The 20,466-nt window shown below is 41.4% G+C and overlaps 1 protein-coding gene and 1 non-coding gene across 2 annotated transcripts in view; one reads left to right on the top strand and one right to left on the bottom strand.

The window, feature by feature from the left end:
* MYLK (myosin light chain kinase) overlaps positions 1-20,466 on the top strand; it is a 244,404-nt gene that overhangs the window by 35,667 nt on the left and 188,271 nt on the right. The window lies entirely within an intron of this gene.
* On the bottom strand, positions 9,400-9,533 carry LOC126026342 (small nucleolar RNA SNORA51). The gene has a single exon (XR_007501635.1). It is a non-coding gene; the product is annotated as a small nucleolar RNA SNORA51 (small nucleolar RNA).

Genomic DNA, 20,466 nt, shown 5'->3' with positions numbered 1-20,466 from the left:
GATCATTGTGAACCAAAGTGATTGAAAATAGTTTCATTTTTTCCAGTAGAGCTTTCCAAATAGTCTTGGAGTTCCTGTATTTTTATGTCAAAACTTTTATAACACAACTCCTCTTTGCACCTGGAGGTTGCCCATAAATCTCTTGTCAGATAACGTGTCCTGAATTTTTATGGAAAATACAGTCATTGTATTTGCTGCAGGCAGAAAGAAATATGAAGGTGATGTAATCATGATCAGTTGCCCCAGATTTCAGAGGCAGGCCTGATTTTTAAATGGTTTACACTTTTAAATGGTGATCAGATTTTGCCTGCCGGTTTTAAAAAATTGGTAACTTTATTTATTAGGTTTTGGAGTGGGGTGGTGAGTCATATTCAACTGTGTTCAGAGTGTACTCCTGGTTCTTTGCTTGGGGATCAGTCCCAGGGATGCTCAGGGACCATATTTGGTGCCAGGGATTGAACTGGGGTAAGCACTTATTCCTTGTACTGTCTCTCTAGCCCCAAGCATGAGCACCTTAGATAATCAAATTTAAGTGTTAAATATTTTAAAGTTAGAAAGATCAGAAGGGACTGGATAATTTCAGAAGTCTGTAGTGTGGGAGGAATACATGGTTCAGGAGAAGTAGACTTGAAGGGGAAAGAAATGATATTCTGAATTGTTCCTCACTTGCTTCCACTACCTCTGTAATTTATCTGTTTTATCATCCAAACGGTATATAAAAGAAGATGAAGGTGAGATCAGGGTGTGAGTAAGCAGAAAAGCACATGCCTTTCCTGTTTGAAGCTCTGGGGAAAATGCCCTAGGGTACTTGGGGGATGGCCCCATGGCCCCCAAATACTTCCACAAGAGCTTAAAGGAAAGCAAAATGAAGAGGATACTTTTGATCTATAATTCATCCTACAAATAAAAATTAAATTACAGTGATTTCCTTTACAATAAGGAGAGAACTAAGAGTTGACTGTGTTGTAATTTTGCCCAGGCTTTATTTCGTTTAGCTTATTTCGTTTAGTTGGAGCACTGGAGCACTGTCCTGAGCTACAAGTGTTTAGGTTGCTAGATTCTTTTGTGAACAGGCAACAGCAATGACAGTGACTTGAGCTCTAAATGGAGTTCGGGGGTGTCTATGACTTAAAGAAAATTTAGATAAAGGTGCATGCATCCCTCCCCTAGGCTGGGGTACAGTAAGGGTTGGGTTTCTTACTCCCTTGCTTGACTTCATTGCTTGCCAACCACTCTGGCCCAAACCCTGCTAGGGGCAATAAGTCACTTCCTAAGAAATGGAGATCCAAAGCAGCCTTGTTTTCTCCTTGTTCAGAAAATGGGAGTGGAACCTCCTACATTGGAAAAAGTCTATCCCCAGTGCTGCTGCAAGGCTCTGAAGACAAAAAGTAGATGGAGTGTCGCAGAGGGATTTAGAGCACATGTTTGCCTGTGCTACCCTAGTTGGATTCCCTGCAATAAAAAGCCTTCATGCATTGACAGGTGGCCCCAAAAGCCCTTGAATACAGTTAGGTGTGGTTCCCCAGTCCACAGGGTCCTCCCACAGGATCCTCAGACTCTTCTTTTTAACGAAACAGCTTAGTTGGTTAAGAATCTCTGGAAGTGATACCCAGTATGCTTGAGCACTGCTTTGGAGTATCTCCTATAACTCAATAGACAAAAAAAACTGCTTGGGCATAAATGCTGCTCGCATTCTGTGCCCAGCTACGGAGGGCTTATGGACCCAGGACTGTCCTCTTTGGGGGGGGGGGGAGTTGGGCCACACCCAGTGACACTGAGGGGTTACTCCTGGCTATGTGCTCAGAAATTGCTCCTGGCTCAGGGGATCATATGGGATGCTGGGAGATCAAACACAGTTCATCTTAGGTCAGCCACATGCAAGACAAACACCCTACCACTGCACCACCACTCCGGCTTCAGGTCTATCCTCTTACCTGCTGAGACATACCCTGGTCCACCCAGGCTGTGCAGCCATCAGGTTGTCCAGTGGCCAGTGTGGATGTGGTTGCTGGTAAGCAAGGAATCCACAAAGGTCCCAGGGGCTTCTGAAAAGGTGAATGGTGGGGTATAAGGTATCTAAGCTTCTCCAGGCTAAGTGGATTCTCTAGAGACAGAAGTTTCTAGATCCTTCAGTAACCATCATGATGGTGACCCTCTAAATAACAAATGAGGAACCAAGACTGGTAGGAAACAGCAGGTTTCTCCCAACTACAGGTAATAAAGGGCCCAGGGAAGGCACAGTTATCCCAGCCATTTCCTTACACTTCCCCCAGATCACTCCCACTTCTTAAGAAGGCCTGGAGCTAACAATAGGTGACTTGCTTCATTCAGCCAACCTGGTGCCTGGTGCATGGACACCCATGGAACAGCTGCTGGGTGCTGGGCCTGGAATTCTGAGAACATGATCTGAGCAATTACTACAATACTGCACAGTGGGACCAAGGCCAACCCTGCCACTATACGAGAGAGAGAGAGAGAGAGAGAGAGAGAGAGAGAGAGAGAGAGAGAGAGAGAGAGAGAGAGAGAGAGAGAGCTACATGTAGTCTTCATACATGTAGTCTTTCATTCATACATGTAGTCTTTTGGGGGCTCCACTTGAAGGTGCTCAGGGACTATTCCTGGGTCTCTATTTAGGATTGACACCTGATGGTATTCAGAGGATCCTATGCTTGTCAGGGATTGACCTGTATCAGCTGCATGTAGGACAATGCCTTACCCATTGACCCACAAAGGTTATTTCTTATGATTCTCAGTGATTGGCCTGGGAGAACCAATGCCCAGGCTGTTTGTAGGTTTCAGCTTTCCTTCTGCATTTGAGTGGCTTGTGAAGGAGGTGGAGGAAAGGGCTACAAAAAAAGGTCCCAGAAAGGAAATCTTCCAACTTCTCATGCTATTCTGGGATGTGGGTTGATTTTGAATTCTCTCTCCACCAATTCTGGTGAGAAAAAAAATAGGCTCTGCTGAATACCAGCACACTATTTAGGACATGGTGAGGGGAATATTCAGCCTTCTTGGTAGTGCCAATGGCTGCTAGAGGCACCTCCTTTGCGGACAGAGATGCTCAATGGCAGCTCAGCTGGGCCCCAGGCCCTGTGCTTCCCTGAGGACTACATAGTTGAAAGAGTCATTGGCAGAAAAGGGGAAAGGAAAGTTTGAGCTTTGTTTTTCTCTAAATAACTGGGCAGCTTCTCCCTCCATTTTTCCAGATGCTTCTTCAGAAAAGAAATGTCAACTGCTTGGATCGCAAAGTCTAAATCTGCTTTAAATGTGTATTTCAAACTAGGATTCCAACCCAGTTGGCACACTCCTGCTGCAGCACGTCACCAACCACTTGGCTCACAAGAGCATCTTGTTTAGGGATGGTGGGCATTTGATTCTTCTCACTTTCCTGTGTCTTTGAGAGTCCAGCCCTAAAATTTCTAAACAATAGCTGGTCTGAGTGCTGTGCAGCTCAGAAGGAAATTGGCAGGAGCAGAGAATACGGCCAGCGTTGCAGGGGAGTACACCCTTGACCTGGATTGTTGCTGGAAAGAAGTAGAAGCCTTTGGGCATCTCCCAACTGCCTGTGTACCACTCAGGTCTGGAATCTTCCTGGTGACCAGTGACACCCTCATGCTTCCATCCCAGCATGGGTGAAGGATCTGACTTAAAACAGAGTCTTCTGGAACAAATTGATCTTTAGTCAGACTTGAATGTCTGGGTCTTACCAATCCAGCTCTCCCAGCCACCTGTGGGGTGAAAAGCTATATTGAGTGCTGGCATGTAATTCCTACTCAGTTGCAAGAGTGCTCAACCCTCCTCTGATCCTCAACACACTTTTTTTGTTGTGTGTGGGGGAGTGGGGGGAATGGGAGACGAGAAAGGAGGTGGTTCTTCCAAGTGGAGCTCAGAGAACCCAGGAGCCACACCCAGAAATTATCAGCCAACTGGGCCAGTGGTGGTTAGATACAAGGGCTAGAGAATGAAGTGATTTTGGAGCAGCATGGTACCAGGGAACAAACCCATGTCAAGCACACACACACACCATGTGCTAATCCCCTGGACTGTTTCCTCTGTACCCTCTTTCATGGCACTAGTCCAAGGGGTTCTGATCCATTGATTACCCATGCCGCATATCAGACCAGGCTGTGGAAAACCTGCTTTCTCCACTTTTGTATTGTATTTTCAGACCCAGATCAGGAGTATGTGGCTAGAGAGTGTGGAGAAGGACAGAGAAGGATGAGAAATGGGTTAGGGCTGGCCATCTTGGACCTCTGGGCCACACCATTGGTATTTATTCTTAGTGTTTAAAAGTAGGAAAGTATTTCAGGGTGTTTCTTTTACATTTAACATAATACCATTGTGCTAAAGGCAGGGTAGTACTTGGCAAAGGAATATATATATATATATATATATATATATATATAAACAAAATTAAAATAAAACAAAACTCTAAAAGATTCACACATATAACTCATTGGTTTTTTATTGTGTAAAATGGTCATACCATAAAATTGACAGTTTTCGTCTTTAATTCTACAATTCAAAGAATGAAGTATTTCATATAGCTTTATAGCTTTCTCCACTACAAATTTCTGAACTGTGTATCTTGCAAAATTAAAACACCATGTCTATTAAATAATAACTCTGAGTACTTCAAATGAATGGAATCGTATGATACTATCTTTTGTGATTTACTTGTTTAACTCAGCATGGTATGGTAGGGGTTCATTCATGTGTTAGCATATGTCGAAAAGTCCTTCCTTTCTCTCTGGGTTGATGTTGTTGCAATGGTCTAAGGTTATACCAATACTTTTCTTGCTGCAGGTTATGTCTTTATTTATGGTCCTCCCATACATTCTGATTATAGCTCATGCTTTATGGTCTCAGTGCTCATACTCAGCTCAGTGAGGCTCACTGATGATCACATTCCTGACCATGGTTCTCACATGTCTTTCTCAGTTGTGGTGGTCACTGGGGGCCACACTCTTATTTGTGAAACACACACATAAAGCTTTTGACCACCTAGAAATTATTCACAACCCCAGAAATCACATGTGGCAGAGTTGATAAGATTATACTTGATTCATACTGGCAGCACTGGGGATCAACCCATTGACTCACACTTAATAGCCACCTGCTTTAGACACTCAACCATCTCCTGATCTCTGTACCACTTTTTAAAAATTTATGTATCCATCATTTAGATATTTAGGCTGCTTTTCCATGTTGTAAATATTGCTATTATGATTATGGGTGTAGAAGTATCTGTTCAAGCCCTTGATTTCATTCTTTTGGGTATATATACTGAAGTCAAGTTTTATCATAACATTGACTCAAAAGATAAAATAATCAGTTATCTCATCAATAAAATGGATTTATTCAAAGAAAACAACAAAATTATGTGCTTGGTAAGACATGCACTTTGATATAACAAAAATAATCATTAAAATATGTGCTTTTCAGAAGAGTTATTGGAAGAAACTGGGAATTGGATGTGTAGTGGCTCTTCATTCACTGGTTTATAGGGATTTTTTTATTGAGTATCATGGGTTGAAGAGAAGCCCCTTTTTGCTTGCACTGGGCAAGAAGATCTTACTTACTTCTTCTAAGTAACTTTATATCCCTTGGGAGATGAAAGACGTATTGGGACCTATCATTTGCAGCTTGCACATGGATGAGAATTTTCTTCCAGTCTTCTGATCTCATCCAAATAGGAATTTAGGCAATTTTTCACAATATGATCATTCTATTTTTAATTTTCTAAGGAAATGCCATACTGTTGTCCTTAGCAGTTGCATCAGTTTATATTCTCACTAGCACTTCCCAGGGATTTGATTTTCTCCAGATTTTCAGCACTTGTTATTTTTTTCTGTGTGTGCACATATATATAGGTATACACAGACAGATTTAATAGCCATCCATGAACTGCATTGGGTTTTGTTTGTTTTGCTTTTTGGGTCACACCCAGTGACACTCAGGGGTTACTCCTGGCTATGTGCTCAGAAATCACTCCTGGCTCAGGGAACCATATGGGATGCTGGGGATTGAACCAAGGTCCGTCCTAGGCTAGCGCAAGCAAGGCAGATGCCTTACTACTTGCGCCACCACTCCAGCCTCATCAACTGAGTTTTTTAAGGAAAATAAAAACTTATAAAATGGGCCCGGAGAGATAGCACAGCGGCGTTTGCCTTGCAAGCAGCCGATCCAGGACCAAAGGTGGTTGGTTCGAATCCCGGTGTCCCATATGGTCCCCCGTGCCTGCCAGGAGCTATTTCTGAGCAGACAGCCAGGAGTAACCCCTGAGCACTGCCGGGTGTGGCCCAAAAAAACAAACAACAACAAAAAAAAAACCTTATAAAATTATTAAAACAGGTATGATGAGAAACAATAGATGGAAAATAAATTGATAGGCAATGAAAATAGATGATTGATTAACTTGGGTTTCACTTTCTCTGTTGGGTCATACATGTAGTTGAGCTAGAAGTTGATAACATACAATACATAATAAAATAAATAATTATAAAATACATAAATATATTAAAACAAATTATTTATGATATTAACATAATATAATATAATTAATATAATATAAATATTATTCATCCTGTGCCTAAAATTCTTGAAAAGACAAAGGAATTTGGTGTGTCAAATATTTTCAAAGCCTAGATTATAGACTGTAGCTACAACCTGAAAGAGGGGCTAGAGATATAGAACAGCAGGTAGAGAGCTTGCCTTGTGTATATCCAATCTGAGTTCAGTCATTGAGTTGCAAGTTCTCCAAGCGTGATTTCCAAGTACAGAGTAAAATCAGAGAATGACCAAGTGTAGCCAAAAAAAATTTACTAACCATACAAAACCTTAAAGATTAGTGATAAGTTTGATAAGGACAGTGATGTCCTTGTATTCCTTCTTATAGTTCATGTGTTAGGTCACTGCTCCTCTAAGATACTCCCAAAGAGAGAAGGGTTTCTCTATCTGGTCAACTCTCAACACTTCAGTATTAAATACAAGGTAAGAGTCATGTATTTTGCTCAGGTAGGAACAGATGTGCTTCTTTTTTTTTTTTTTTTTTTTTTGGTTTTTGGGTCACACCCGGCAGTGCTCAGGGGTTATTCCTGGCTCCAGGCTCAGAAATTGCTCCTGGCAGGCATGGGGGACCATTTGGGGCACCGGGATTCGAACCAATGACCTCCTGCATGAAAGGCAAACGCCTTACCTCCATGGTATCTCTCCGGCCCCCACAGATGTGCTTCTTAATGACTGCTTTTCAGTGGAAATAAATTATGAATTTTAAAATATGCTAAATGAAAACAAAAGCATAATTTATCAGAATCTATAGGATGCAATAAAAGTAATATTAAAAAGGAAATTACTAACCCATGTAGACCTTCATAAAGAACAGGAAAAATCACAAATAAACAAGTGTGGTTTGATATAGACGAGTAAATCTATGTAATACATGTCAATAAAAAGACAAAAATGATAAATAAATTTAGAGAAAGAATTTTTGAGTTTTTTTAACACCATCGTTACAAAGTTTTAACTACAAGGAATGGGGTGTATGCTGGGAACTCTGGTGGAGGTAGGTCAACACTGGTGTTGGGAATGACCCTAATCTACTGTCACTATATGCCTGAAATGCAATTATGAAGGACTTGTAATTTAAAAAAGTAAGTTCAAGTATATTGAGGGCCTAGATATAAGATCCCAAGGAAAGTATATAGAATACAAAAGTATATAGAATATAAAGTACATAGAATATAATGTAGGTGGAAATATGCAGGACAATAACAATAGAAATGTTTTATAGACTTCATCCCAATCACAATAGAATTGGAATAAAGATAAGTAGTTGGGACTGCGATAAATAAAAGATGGTAAACAGTAAATAAAATACAGTAAACAAAAAGACAGCCTGCTAATTTGGAGAAGATATCATATATCTGATAGGAGATCATATCCAAAGTATGTAGAGAACTCATACATCTTAACATAAACAACGAGCCCAATTTTTAAAAACTGGGCAAAAAATTTGAATAGATACTTCTTTAAAGAAAATATATCTTATAAACTGTACAATAGAAACATTATCCAAACATCATCAGAGAAATGCAAAATCAGATGAGTTTCCACCTGACACCTGTGAGAATGACTCACAGCAAAAGCAGTGATGAGTGGTATTGGAGAGTTAGAGAAAATAGGCACACTCTTGTGAAAGTGGCGATATAAATTGGTGTATCCATTTTGAAAAATAATAAAGCTTTCATAAGAAGCTAGAGGCTTCCAAATGCTAGAAGAAGCTAGAGTTACCATATAATCCAAGAATTCTACTCTTCTTATCTGTCTGGAAAATATGAAAACATAATTCAAGGGCCCGGAGAGATAGCACAGCGGCGTTTGCCTTGCAAGCAGCCGATCCAGGACCAAAGGTGGTTGGTTCGAATCCCAGTGTCCCATATGGTCCCCCGGGCCTGCCAGGAGCTATTTCTGAGCAGACAGCCAGGAGTAACCCCTGAGCAACGCCGGGTATGACCCAAAAACCAAAAAAAAAAAAAAAAAAAGAAAGAAAGAAAAAGAAAACATAATTCAAAAAAAGCTCTTTCCACCTCAATATTTATTGCAGTTTTATTTATAGTAGTGAATATCTGAAAGAAGCATAGTACTAATAAAAAGATGATTAAATATAGATGTGTTTCGAGGCCAGAGGGATTGTTTATTTGTTTTGCTTTGTTTGGGGGCATACCCTGTGGCACTCAGGGGTTCCTCTTGGCTCTGCACTAGAAATTATTTCTCGTAGGCTCAGGGGCCATATGCTGGGGGAGCTAGAATACCAGAGTCATCCACATACAAGGCAAACACCCTACCCACTGTGCCATCACTTCAGCTCCAATTTTTTTTGGGGGGGCTCAGGGGTTACTCCTGGCTGTCTGCTCAGATATAGCTCCTGGCAGGCACAGGGGACCATATGGGACACCAGGATTCGAACCAACCACCTTTGGTCCTGGATAGGCTGCTTGCAAGGCAAATGCCGCTGTGCTATCTCTCCGGGCCCCAGCTCCAATTCTTGACCTTTTTTTAACTCAAATTTTCATAGCTGGTAGATACATGTAATAACTGTATCACTACCACCAGCAAAATAGGAAATTGAAAGATTATTTTGTGTGTAGCAGCAGAATATGGAAGGGCCAAGTATTGATAAGCCCCACACTGTACATGGAACTTTTTATTTCTTTACTCGGATGCATGAAAACCAGTGAGAACTCACCAGGGGTCCCAGGAAAACCTCTCTTATGAAAGATAAAAAAAAAATTTAAAACACAAGAGGTAGAAACAGAAGACTAGAAAAAATATTAAAGAAACCCTACTCCCCTCAGAAAGAAGGCTTTGTTTATATTAATGAACATGCTTAGATATCTTTTTTTTGTCCCCAATTCACAATACAAACCAGGCAAAGGGCCTGGGTTGAGGTGTATATGGGGTGCATTTACTGTACCCTCTCTTTCTATACAGTCAGTGTAAAGAACACAGCTTGTGATAAGAATTGGAAGACCTTATCTTTTCTTTATATATATATATATATTAAGAAATATCCCGTGTCCTTCCTCCCCACCCCACACCGGCCTGTACTCTAGACAGGCTAGATATCTTAAAACAGTTTTATAAAATGAAATAGACACATTTTTGGGAAGTGAATGGTAGCCAAAATAATGAACTCCATAGAATGTTTGGAGGGAGGGAAAACATTGAGAAATTTTCCTGGCAAGAACAAAAGATGGATATAAGTAAGGAAAGAGAAGCAATATAGGGGGTGAATCTGGTGGGCCAAGCACCATCTCAAAGGAGTGTTCTGCAGATTCAGAAAAACAATGAAGAGAAAGTTATTGAAACATCAGAATTCTTCAAAACTGAAAGACAAGCAATGCCAAAATTAAAAAGACCTGTTACAAAAGTTCCAACATTAGTAAGTTCATTATGGCCCACCCCAAAGTAAACCATAATGCAATTATACATCGTCAAGGATGAAAAAGAAATCTCTCTCTCACACTCACACACATACACTCACACATACCACAGGTTCAAGTTAAAAGGTCAACATGACATTTTACTTCTCATCAGCCACATGATAGTAGAAATGTTGACTTCACTTGTCATAAAACAGCATCTTCAAAATAATGAAAAAAAGAGTTCCTGGAACTGAGAGCTAGTATAGTGCTTAAGATAATTGCCTTGCACATGGCCATCATAATTTAAATTCCTGCATATGGTCACAAAGTACCAGGAGTGATTCTTGAACCTATAGGAAAGAATAAGCCCTGAACACTGTTAGATGTGGTTCCCAGCACCACCCCCCCAATCCAAAATGCTTCCATTTGGAATTTAATTTACAAACATTTTAGGAGAACAAAAAGATAGAATATTGACATTTTCAGAAATTGTAAACCAAACATTTCAAATCATTAATTCTTAGGAAACCAGTGGAGGAGGAAGTGTTCAACCAATTTGAAGTGATCCATACAATAATTTTAGAGGTTCTGGGGAAGGCTTGTTCTGGGATCACCAAGCATCAGGCCTAGCAAGCCTTCCATTTTGACTGAGAAAGGATCACAGAATGTTTCAGGAAGAATATATCCAATGAGAAAAAATAGAAAAGCAATCAATGCATTAATTATCTGATATGTTGGACCATTACTGAGAAAAAAATGTATAGTTTTCTTGAGAAGTTGGAGTTCTTAAAAAATAAAAATAAAGAGGAGCCAGAGCAATAGCACTGTGGATATAGCACATGCATTTGCCTTGCATGTGGCCAGCCAACCTGGGTTTGAACCCTGGCATCCCATATGGAACCCAGAGCCTTCCAAGAGTAATTATTGAACGCAGAGCCAGGAGTAACCCCTGAGCACTGCTGGGTGTGGCCCAAAGCCAAAAATAAAAATAATAATAAAAATTAAAATAATGAAATAAGGCCGGAGCAGTGGTGCTACCCGTAAGGTGTCTGCCTTGCAAGTGCTAACCTAGAATGGACCTTGGTTCGATCCCCCTCTCGAAGTCCCATATGGTCCCCCAAGCCAGGAGCGATTTCTGAGCACATAGCCAGGCCTTCAGCACAAAATGTGGGTGAGAGCAGAGATCTGATGTGGTTGTTATTTTTTGACTAACAGGCAGGTTAACCTTGTTAAGGATATTCTCTCAGTGAGAAGAAATTAGTCCAAGAAGTATTGGATTATGGGTCGGAATGATAATACAGCAGTCGGGGACTTGCTTTGCAAACAACTGTCCCAGGTTTGATCCCTGGGAAACTCCCTGAGCCCAGTAGGAGTAACCTCTGAGTGCTGAATCTGGAGTAAGACTTGAGCACAGCCAGGGCTGTGACCCTAAGACAAAATAAAAGTAAAAGCAAAAGCAGAACTGTTGGGTTGAGTTTTTGTGCCTGATAAGACAGGCATACCCAAGAAGCAACCTTTGATTCCTTGTCGGACCTGATTCCCTGGTGCAGATCCAGACAACTTTAGGCAGCTGGGCCAGATATTTTCCACCAGCGTCACTGAAAGGCTTTCCTGGCCACATCAAGGCAGAAGGCATGAGAAATCCTGCTGCCAAAGTCCCACCACTCCACCCGAACCCTCCCCAGTCAGCCACCTGGAAGAGTCTAAGTAGAGCACACACTTTGGTGGGAAGGTATGTGGGGAGCAGATGCTGGTTAGTGGGGCTGCCTGGAGAGCCTAATAATTGGAAATTAAGCTTAGGAGTCCAGGGTTCTCAGGCTTGGAGGTCACTGGGGTCCCTTGAGCCCACCTTTGCTTTTATACAGAATCACCTTATGTTTTATGAGTTCTGATATGGCCAGATAGTCACAATATAACTGTAGCCACTTTGAGATGATTGTGGCATTTAGCACCTGCTGGGTGTCAGAAGAAGTTGTCAGGGATCCTAGTGTTGTTTGGGGAGTAGCCTTTCTGCTCCAGGGTTTCTGCCAGGGAAGTATGTCTCTCCAGGGCAAGCCAAAACTGTTTCGAAACTAGATTTATCATCCAGATTTATTATTTTCTTCCTGACACTTACCCAAGCCCTTGAAATTCCAGGGCTGCATTCATCAGTGAAGCAGAAGTGAAGGGGATGGTTTCAGTCTCCAGGGTGCATGTGGCATTGGATGATGTGGAAGCAGAACAACAGACATGTTTTTTTTAACTCAGGGATTTATAGTGGTGCATAAAAATATTCACCTTTCAAAGAGAATTTAGCCTTAAAATAAAAAGTAGAAGCCAGTTCAGTTACAGTGAAAGGTGTTCTCTGTTAAAAGAATTTGGTCTTTAGCTAACTGTGTGGTGTCAAGTCAACAACTAGCCATGCTCAGAGGATATTTTCTGACTGTGCTCAAGAGTGACATAGTGGGGCTCAGAGGACTCTATGTGATACCTGGAATCTGAACCAGGATCATAGCTAGGGCTATAGAAACAGTACAAGGGCTAAAACCTTGTATGCACCTGACTATGGTTCAGTCTCCAGTCCCCATGATCCTGAACATCCAATGCAACCCTGGAGGCCTGCTGGGTGTGGTCCTAGTGAGTGTGCCCCCCCACCCTATTCCAGCATTACCAGTGGGCCTGGATAATCTCCAGCACAGCAGGGTCCTAATAGCACTATTTCCTAGGGTTATAATAACCATTGATCAGGTTAGCGAAGAGTCACTGAGGAGCCCCCACTGGGACCCCTGAGTGCTTCATGGGAGCTACCTACCACCACCCCTCTAAAAGAAGGAATTCAGAATGGCTTGGTATAGATAAAAGGAAATAGGATCTGTTCTAAAAGGGCCTGGTGGGAAACAAACTCTCAGACCTACAGAGGCAGGGTATCAGTTTCTGAGTGAGAGTCATGGAGAGGACATGGGAAATAGAGTGTTGTGTCTCAGAGATTCACCATCTATCTGGGACACTGGGTCACCTCTGCAGGACTAAGTGGAGATAGAGTCCTCTACATCTTTATCTGATATTTGTTTACAACCCTCTGTGTCCTCACTGTTTCACAGGTCAAGCAAAGACAGAGAGAGCTGTTCATTGGGATTGCTGGGTTTTAGTGGGTATGGTCTCTTCCTGAGAGAAGCTGTGGTTCAGTGATGGTTTCTGGCTGTTGGCAAGTAGATGATTTTAAACCTTCATTAAGGGCCTGCTGTCTGGGGGCCACACCAGCTGCTGGCACAGACATGGGCCCCAAGCATGGCTGTGCTGGCCTTAGGCTCACCCTTCACTCTTCACCCTCCTTATATACCCATGATGTAAGCTTTTGAAGCATTTTTGTGGTATTATTTGCTTGGGGTGATGTTTTCATCCTCTTTTATGTGTCTTGTTATTCAGTATCTAGGCATGCATTGAGACTAGGAGAGGCATCTTCTGCAGCTAATTCCTTGGCACCATGGATTTGTCGTGGATTCCATTTCTGACTTCAATCGCCAATCTAGTTTTCCTCATTGATCCTGGGAAACTTTACTTCTTACTGGAGAAACTGCCTCGTCTTTTGGCAAAATTTCTTACTCAAAGGCTCACACTGCAGGCAGGCAGGAAGTGGCAAGCACAGGCAGAGATGCTATAGAATCAGTCTTGTCTGACACGTTTCCTTAGTGTTGGTCCTCCAGGCTCGACCTTCAGCGCTGATGGAATTACTCAGCAAGTTTCACTCCATGATGGATTGACAATGCTATTTTCCTCAGCCCTAAGGGGCCCTAAGAAATTTTCAGCTCCAGATCACATCTCTGTGCATCTGCCTTGCTCTCCCAAGACCTGCTGGGAAGGTTGCCATCACGCTGATCTGACCACCACCCTAGACTCTCGTCCTTTAGATTTTACCATCTCTAGTGAGGGGATTTTCATCAAAGCAACTGGCCCCCAAATCACATGTGCCACCACATTGTAGGACACACACAGGGACAAGCCTGTCTGTGACCAAAAGGCAAACAGGAGACTAATGCTTAGGGCAAAAAAAAAATTGCCCCACTTTTACCATCCATAAAACTCCAAGGAGGGCAGATGCATTGCCACAGCCTTGAAGAATTGTGGAAATGGGAACTCTGTCCTTATTTCCTTCTCAGGTTGTCTGGTTCTGGACACTTGTATGAGCTTGTGGCAGCCCTTCACACATGTATTTGAGGAAAAATTCAGAGACTTTGATTCACAGAGACTATCTCACTCTGGGCCAAGAAGATGGCCCAAGTGGTCAATCTCATGTGAGCACCAGTAATTAGAGCATCAGTACAGCTTGCTTCTCCCCTCATAGCACCTCCAAGTATAGCCCTGGTGGCTGAAGAGCACCACCCTACTATACATGGGTTTTAACACCTCAGATCTCATACCACCCAGACAATCAATCAGGACCAGGAGTGGCCCCAAGTCCCCTAAGCACTGCTGCATGTGGTCCCTAATTTTTTTTAAAATGGAGAATCTTCCCGCATCACTTTCTCCCTTTTTCTTTGTTTATTTTTCTTTTTCTCCCCCCTTGTTCATTGTTTTTTGTTTGTTTGTTCTTTTTTTTTTTTGATTGGATTTGTTTTGTGCTTCTTTTGGGTCACAGCTGGCGGCACTCGGAGGGTGCTCCTGGCTCTATGCTCGGAAGTTGCCCTGGTGGGCATGGGGGACCATGTGAGATGCCAGGATGTGAGCCACCATCCTTCTGCAGGAAGAATAAACGCCTGGCCTCCATGCTATCCCTCCCGGCCCCACTTTATTTCTTTAATTATGTCTTTTAGTTAATTCTTTTTTTTTTCTTTTAAGAAACTCTTTTTTCTTTAGATATGTCTGAGTATATATATATTTTTAGTTTTTGTCATGGGTCTGTTTTCTTCTCTCTTCATTCCCAAATCCACCAGCAATATAATGTAGCACCACTCCTTCCTGCAAAGGCATATTAAAAACAGGGGAAATTTTACCTGTAAAAACAAGCTCTTATCTACTAGGGATAAGGACTTATACTTTTTTACAACTCAGGGACATCTCCCACCCTGAATGTATGTTATGGGGAACCAACCTAGACTCCAGGGAAATAGGCATCGACCATCCAGCCTTGACTCCTGGATTCCAGACATAGAAACGACACAACAGCTCCAGGAACCAAGTCCCCTCCAGGGCATTCATAATACTGCTCTGACGCCAACATATGCCAGTTCTAAATTGATAACCTGACAACGAGGAAATGGGAACAACTAGATCTAAGAGCAAGTTATCCTTCCTCACTAACCAACGATAAGACAAAATCAGAAGACATGTCACCCTTTGATCTGTGCAAAAACCAAGAATGCTATATACAGATGACTGGTTTTTATAACCAGGACTAGACAGTACACATCCCGAGACCAAACAACAACAACAAAAAGCTCTAACCTAGCTTTTGGTCTACAATCTGTTCAACAAACAAGATCTCCAATTCCAGAGGTCTGACTGAGACAACCACAAGTGAACGGGTCTTCCAGAAACATAATGAAAGACTCTGTCCCAGGCTCCATCCTAGGAGCAACATAATGACCAAGAACACCAACTACAGAAGATAAATTAAAACAACACCGAAGAAGCAGAACTGCTAGAACCACAAAGAAAGACTTCATCATAAGCTCCATTCCTTGAGCTGCACAGTCACCAAGATCTCTAGATACAGAGGTCTGATTTTACCATCCATGACGAAGCAGAAGTCTTCCACACACCACAAAAGCACCGAGGGGAGAGTAAATGATCATGCAAGGAGTCTATAAATAATCCCATGACAGTATATTTCAGGGATGGGAAACCCTGAATCCCCTAGGACAAGGGAATTCCCTCTATAATATCCCAAATAATTACTGTACCTATGCAGGGGGAAAAAGAAAAAAAAAAGCACAAAATAATCATTTTTCCACATATATATTTATTTATTGATTGATTGATTATTTTTGACACCTTTATTTTGGTATAGATATTGAAGTTGATGTCTCTTTTTCTATTTTTATATTATTTTATCTTATCTTTCTCTTTCTTTTTGCACTCCGGCACAATTTGAATTCAGAACCGAGACTATTGTGTAGTGCTTCTCTTTATTGCTGTAGGGCTCATTAGATATTTAATTTGACATTTATTTTTATATTGTTATGGTGTTTCAATTATCTTTTTCATGTCCTCTCTCAAACTGAGGCTGATAGCCACTAGAAGGACTCCGTCCATTTTCAGCATATATTTTAATTAATTAATTTTTTTTCTTAAATTTTTTTTGCTTAATCTTTACCCCATTCTATTGCCTTTCTTTCCTTCAAACAAAACCACATAACTCAATTTATCCAGCTTAGCCTCTCAAATAGAGGGAGAAACAAGGGAGGGCACCAGGACCAAACAGATGTATGATCACTGATAGTAAGCTAGACAAAGAGGGGACCACCTACTCTAGCAGCCTGGGGGGTGATGGTGGAGGATATGGATTTCGAAAAGGGAACGGGGAAGGGGGGAGGACAAATTTGGTGGTGGGTATTCCCCTGATTCAATGTTAATATGTACCTAAAATACTAATGTGAAAGATATGTAAGCCACTATGATCAAAATAAAAATTTAAAATAAAAATGGAGAATCTCTCAGTAAGTGCATCTGAAGATGGTATTGGTTCTGGAAACCAGTCTCTTCAGTATGCAGATTAGTGTAACCCAGAAGTCAACCATGCCAGCCTAAAGCTCCACTTCCTCCATATTTAACCCCACAGAACATGGCCTCCTTTCCTATAAAGGTCTTTAGAGGCCATAGAGGTTTTGAGAATATTTTATGGAACAGTTTTGCTATTTTAAATTATTATAGGGTATATGGCTTCTCTTCCATTATTTTTATGACAAGATGTTGGTCAGGGTCTTGATTTATTTCATTTCAGGCTTTTTGTTCAAGAAAATAACCTTCATTTGAATATAGCTATTGCGGCAAAAATAGGAATTCTCTTTGGAAATGGTCCCTATTTTGAAGATATGTTAACTGCTTGTTAACACTGGCATGTGTGTCTCCTGTAATGTTCTAGTTTTCCCCATTAGAGGATTAGAAGGTGTTCAAGGTATGGATGGATGAAGAAGATGGAAAGAATGTGTTCCAGAAGTTAAGTGGGTCAAAGGCGAGAGTTATGGGGAGGGATGGAAGGAGTTGAGCCAGAAGGAGCTTTCTGGTATGATCTAGATCAGAAGAGACAAGGAATATACACCCAACCTCAGCTCACATTCACTCTGACCCTCTTCATGAGTCTACACATGGCACCATCTTCTCCGCCATAGACTGTAGACCAGGGGTCTCAAATGGCGGCCCGCGGGCCATTTGCGGCCCTCTGTACAACATTTTGTGGCCCTGCCCTAGAGGAATCTTTTTTGCTTTGTTTTGTTTTAGTTGTTTGTGTCACACTTCCCAATGTTCAAGGCTTACTACTGACTTTGCACTCAAGGATCACCTTGATTTTGCCTCCTGCGGCCCCCAGGTAAATTTAGTTTGAGCCCCCTGCTAGACTGTCCTGGCTACCATATTGGAAATACCACAGATAGGTGATATAAGTAGGAGAAATGTTTTTTTGAGTTTCAGGGGCTGGAAATGGCATAGTATGGTAGAAACAGACTCTGTGCCTGTGGACAACTCATGGTCCAGCTCTTCCCTGGCATGTGCTCCCTTTGTGTTTACATGGCAGGACATTGGAAGGGAAGCTGTCTTGGTCTCTGTAGAGGGGCCCTTTATCCTATTCACAGGGTAGCATCCTTGAGACCTGCTCCCCTCACAGTGGCCTCAAGCTAATACTTCCTTAAACCACATCACATAGTGAGTTAGGTTGCAACCATGAATTTTGGAGGAATACAGATACTTTAACCTATGCACTTTCCTGCTGTCACTCTAAGAAATGGCCCAAAACTATGGTGTGGTGTGATCAGCTCTCTAATATACCTACTGACATTTTTCCAAATGGGCAAGAGCTGTTACTTTTACCTACTTGCTTTTACCTTGGTCTATTCCAGATAAACTTTAATTTGTGCTTTGAGCTTTAGACTGTTAATTGCATCAAGATGAATGTAAAATGAAACACAATAGGGAACCCCAAAAGTATTGGCAAATAGCCCACTTCCACAGTCCTCTTGCTTCAGTTCTCTGAGCTTCTTGTGCTATCAAGGGCCACCCTTAGTGACCTATCCCGGCTCCTTTCAGCATGCCAACAACTCCTTTTCCACTTCTTTAAATGAAGGGTTTGCAAACAGGGTTTTCCGAATGCCATTGTTGGTTTCTGCATACCCTCCACTGTCACCAGAAACAAAAATAAGTCTATACTGGGCCGGAGAAGTAGCACAGCAGTAGGGCACTAGCCTTGCATGCGGCTAACCAAGGACAGACCTTGGTTCGATCCCCAGCGTCCCATATGGCCCCCCAAGCCAAAAGCAATTTCTGAGTACATAGCTATGAGTAACTCCTGAGCGTCACTGGGTGTGGCCCCAAAACAAAACAAAAGAAATAAATAAGTAAATCTATACTGCAGATATTCTGAAAACTAAGTTGTGGACTGGTACTGTGTGGTACTATGTCTTGGACCTACTTATAAGAACCCAGCCTTGGCTTCTTGGCTACAGGCCTGCAATGAAGGGAAAGGAGGCACCAAGGATGTAGCTCCTAAGAACAAACCAAGGCTTCTCCCAACCCACCCTGGAGCCTAAGATTGTACAGACAGTGAAAATGGCATTAATTGAGGTTGAATACTTGTTAGCTGATGTTAGGTAATAGTTCATTTCCCAAGAATTAGGAGTTGCAAAGCATTTAGACATTAGAAACGAGGAAGGCCAACAAAATTACTGTTGTTATTGCATCCACTGTTGATTTGCTCAATATGCCAAACTGCCTCCAGTGGGATGCTACATTCAGCATATTTTGAAATCCTGGGATGTCTCACATCATTTTACAGGTAAATTTGGGGTGTGTGCAAATTGGCAGGGAGAGAAATAGAGTATCCTTTCCATGCCCTGAGTTCCAGAATGCTTGCAGTTTCCCCAGTTAAACATTGATAACCTCCATACTTGATTGGGCCACCAGAACTGGCCCTGCTGCGGGAGGTCCAAATGCTAGTTTATGGAATGTGAGGACATTATTGATGTAGTTAAAGATTAATCTCCTCCCAGCACCCTAGTGCTGGTGATCTGCTGTCTCTCTGATGCTGACTGAAGACTACGTGAACAACTGAGGCTGAGGCCAGTCTTGCTTCACAGGTTGGAGGAGAAGATAATGATGATCTATCTACAAATGCATGATAAGATCAGACTCTGAATTGATTTCCTCCTATAGAAAAGTTGTCATTCCTTTGTGTTTTGAAAATGAAAATTAGGCATTAATAGAGTAATTGTTATCTGATGTTTCTTTGCAGAAACCATGAGACAAGATAGATCAACATAGCATTGTTTTAATGGGTTCGTGACATTTGTCACGTTCAATTATATAGTATGTTTATTTGTATTTTCCTTTCATTTCCATTGCTCAAAGCCCTTAACAACTTAATAATGTTTGTGTTGTATATTAATCTTCTAATAATAATAAATAATAAAACAGATATAAATAATATAATATATTTATATAATATACATAATAATAAAACAGATCATTATGTTTCCTTAGTTTTCATTTTACAATGGCTCAGTGTGTTATTTTTTATATATTTTATTTAAACACCTTGATTACATACATGATTGTGTTTGGGTTTCAGTCATGTAAAGAACACCACCCATCACCAGTGCAACGTTCCCATCACCAATGTCCCAAATCTCCCTCCTCCCCACTCGACCCCCACCTGTACTCTAGATAAGCTTTCCATTTCCCTCATACATTCTCATTATTAGGACAGTTCAAAATGTAGTTATTTCTCTAACTAAACTCATCACTCTTTGTGGTGAGCTTCCTGAGGTGAGCTGTAACTTCCAGCCCTTCTCTCTTTTGTGTCTGAAAATTATTACTGCAAGAATGTCTTTCATTTTTCTTAAAACCTATAGATGAGTGAGACCATTCTGCGTTTTTCTCTCTCTCTCTGACTTATTTCACTCAGCATAATAGATTCCGTGTACATCCATGTATAGGAAAATTTCATGACTTCATCTCTCCTGACAGCTGCATAATATTCCATTGTGTATATGTACCACAGTTTCTTTAGCCATTTGTCTGTTGAAGGGCATCTTGGTTGTTTCCAGAGTCTTGATATGGTAAATAGTGCTGCAATGATTATAGATGTAAGGAAGGGGTTTTTGTATTGTATTTTTTGTTCCTAGGGTATATTCCTAGGAGTGGTATAGCTGGATCATATGGGAACTTGATTTCCAGTTTTTGGAGGAATTTCCATATCGCTTTCCATAAAGGTTGAACTAGATGGCATTCCCACCAGCAGTGGATAAGAGTTCCTTTCTCCACATCCCCGCCAACACTTTATTCTCATTCTTTGTGATGTGTGCCATTCTCTGTGGTGTGAGGTGGTACCTCATAGTTGTTTTGATTTGATCTC

The sequence above is a fragment of the Suncus etruscus genome, chromosome 13 (genome assembly GCF_024139225.1).
Source record: "Suncus etruscus isolate mSunEtr1 chromosome 13, mSunEtr1.pri.cur, whole genome shotgun sequence".
In the NCBI taxonomy this organism is placed as follows: domain Eukaryota; kingdom Metazoa; phylum Chordata; class Mammalia; order Eulipotyphla; family Soricidae; genus Suncus; species Suncus etruscus.
The sequence above is the reverse complement of the archived record's forward strand: the minus strand, read 5'-3'. Positions and strand labels throughout refer to the sequence as shown.